The following is a 3,535-nucleotide window of genomic DNA, read 5'->3' as shown; positions in this document are numbered from 1 at the left end:
GACATTTCAAACATCAACTTTGAAGAATTTAAAGTCAGGACAAAACTTTCCAAAAATAGAAAGTGACCCATAATTCAAATTTGCCAAAAATGGAAAGGTTTTCAACTCAAGATTACATCATCAAGAAAGCTTCAAATGAAATTTTGTTGAACATGAAAGTTGTAGATCTTTCTCTCCCATTTCTAAAAAGTCCAAGATCATCAATTTCTCATGTGTGGTTAAGGAGATATGATCAAATTTTGACAAAGTGTACATGGAGCTTCAAATGAGCATAACTTCTCAACCAAAACTCCAAATTGGATGGCTCTTTTTGCATTGCTCTTATTTTGATCTCTAGTTTCCAAATCTTGCATTACATGACATGCATTATCATCACATGAATATTTGGAAATTCACTTGATTTTTTGAGGGAAAATATGGAATTTAAAATTTGTGCATTATTTGAACATTGTGCCATTGCCTTTAGCTCCAAAATAGATTTTTGAGTGAAAATGAATCAGAATTCGTGCACTATTCACCATGCATTTCATGCATAGGGTGAAAAGTCACATTTTGCACTTACACCTCATTCTTACTAATTACACTTTGCATTGGCTTAAACTTGATTAAAGCTTTATTAGTGGAACCTATATAAGCCTAAACCATAACTGTTTTTCAGTTAGCTTCTCATAATTTCAGATCTAGATCTCAATTCATCAAATTTTTTCTCTCAATTTTTCTTGCAATTTCTTCAAACAAATTGCATTTCTCTTGGTTGATTCATCATTCTGAAGCATCATTGAGCAAGTTTGGAGGTAGAATTCAAGAGAATCGTGGCACATGGAAGCATATTCAAAGCATGAAGCATCAATGGTGATTTGAAATTCTGGAGGATTCGTGCACAATTGAACTTTAATCTCTCATCCAATCAACTTCACAAGCTTCATAGAGGAACATTGGAGCATTACAAGGCTTGAATCAACACTAATCCAGATCTGCTCTTCAAGAGGTCATTGAATCGAATCTCTTATTTCTCAAATTTATCATGTCATTGTTGTAGATCTTAATGTGTTGATTAAACTGAGCTTTGAATCACAAATTTTCATGCAAAATTGAGTTAGTTAGGTCGATTTAAAGTTTTGTGCATAAATGATGATTGCTTCGATTTGATCTTGTTACTTTGAGTTAAGCTTAGCTATGCATGAATCTTTGATCTATGTTGAAGGATCTACACAATGATGTGTTTAATTTCAATTTCTGGAACTTTTGTTCTTGGTGTTCTTGAGGAATTGTTACTGTTCATGAATGTGTGATGAAAAAGATGATGTTAAACTTTAGGCAACGCTTTGATCTGTTTTCTGCCATGCAAATCTGTTCCCTATTGTGTTTCTTAGGGCTTGGTTGTGATTGGATCATGGAAATGCCCATGCGCGCTTCTCATTGGTCAGTGTATGTTGATCGCGCTTGACTGCCAGTGCATTAAGTGAAACGATTGTGTTTCACATTCAGCGCCATTTCCTTAATTCAAATTAAATAAATATTTCAATTAATTCCATTTTAATTGTTACATAATCCATTTCATTTCATTTCAATCTTCCAAAAATCCAAACAAATTGAATATTGATCCAAAAATTACCAGGTTTTTTGCATTGCGTTTCTTTTTTTGTCTATTATTTTTTGATCATTAATTCCAAAATTGTGCTTGGCTGGATTTCATTTTGTGCTAGGGTATGTGAGCATGTATCCATTTTGTACCTTGCCTTGCTTATTCATTTGTGAAATGCTGGTCTTTGATCCAATGAATCTGAAATTTTGCATGATGAAACTAGACACATTGCTTGACATTTTGGTGTTGATTTGATATTTTTATCAATTGTTATTTCTGTTTTATGATTTTTCTAACTTGGTGTGACAATTTGTGTCACACCTTTGAATGTTCAACTTGTGCTATGTGTTTGCCTTGCCAAATGATCTCCAAATGTCCTGATTTTTTGTGTGATGCTTGATATGAATGTTGTGATTGCTCATGAATTTTCTTGGAATTTTTTGGATCATTTCTGATTTAATTGAGATTTTTCATTCTGGTTGATCACATTTGAGCTTTAAAATTGCCTTGAACTTCAATTGATCATGAAATGTTTTTGGTATATGATATTGATGTGAGACCTTTTGGATTGTTTCAAGATGTGTTTTAAGTTGATTCATGTTAATTTTCAGCTTCTGTTTTGGACTTTTTCTCTATCTTTGACCCTAGGCTTTGACCTAGTGGTTTGCCTCTCACATTTGAGCTTTGATTTCAGGTTGAACATCCAAGTTCCATAGTTGTTGATGATCCATCATTTGAGCATTGATATTTGCCTTTGATTACTAATCTTTGTGTGTTTTGTAGGTTGATGGTAACTCATTTGAGTTTGCCTTTTGGCTTACACCTTTTGTACATTGGGATTGTTTGTTGTTTATTAACTGTTATCTGTTTGTCTGAACATTGTACTGATTTGTCTCATGTTTCCACAGGTACTTAAGTTGCTTTAAGTTCATTGTGAACTTTGCTTTGCTTGGTTGCTTAACCACTGAGGTATATATCCTTTGACTTCATGTAGTCTGGAAGACCTGTCCTGTTATGTGGGCAAGCACCTGTCTGAAGCCCTCCTTAAGAGGCAATGCTTGTGAATGTTTACTTTGTGCCAAGCAGGAAAAGTCCTCTTATGAGGCAATTGGCAGATAAAAGAGATGTGTAATCCATCTCCTGCTATTCAGTGTGTCATCCACTTTGCTCACACACCTTGTGTTGATGCATTGTGGATAATAGCCCAAGATCTATGTTGTGTCAGTCATCTGTGGAGAAGAGTTCCTACATTCTGAACTCCCACATCTTCTATTTTTGAGTCAAGCTCTCCCAGGCCAGGGATAAGAGCTGTGAGGTCTTATCCTCACTTCCCATTTCATCTGCTTCACCCTAACTCTCAATGTTAGGGTTAAGAGCTGAATACGCCCGATTCCAGTTGGCTTGTGTTTCACAGCCTAACCTTGTATGAGCCCAATTGTTTGCATATAGTGTGTGTGCTTGCTTTTTGTGCTTGTATGACTTTGCCTATGCTATTTAGGATAGCTTGCTGTCTGTGCAAGTTAGATAGAAACCTCAACCTAGGACCATGGTGGATTTGTATGATAACTATTAGGCTCGAGTCAGTCTCCCTTCTAGTTTGTCATTTCCCAGTCTCTGGTTAGGATAGAAGTTTCTTCCATGTTTAGGGGAACTACGTCGCCCTGATCCTCATACCAGATGAGGTACGTAGGCAGGAGATCGTGCGAGATCTCTCCGGGCTCCCTTTTCCTTTTTTGTGTGTGTTTGCTTGAAAACTAGCAGGCTCGAGTACCAGACTCCCTGTTAGCTTGTTTGTTCAACTTTTTGGTTGCTTTTGACGACTCAGCGTCCGGTTTCCGTTAACCTGATTCACAACCAAAGCTGAATCTCCATATATAACAATGTTCTTGATCCGCAAATCAATCGCCTCTTCAATACCCAATATGCAAGCTTCGTATTCAGCGACGTTGT

Source organism: Lathyrus oleraceus, chromosome 5 (assembly GCF_024323335.1).
Source record: "Lathyrus oleraceus cultivar Zhongwan6 chromosome 5, CAAS_Psat_ZW6_1.0, whole genome shotgun sequence".
In the NCBI taxonomy this organism is placed as follows: Eukaryota; Viridiplantae; Streptophyta; class Magnoliopsida; order Fabales; family Fabaceae; genus Lathyrus; species Lathyrus oleraceus.
This window is presented reverse-complemented; position numbering follows the sequence as displayed.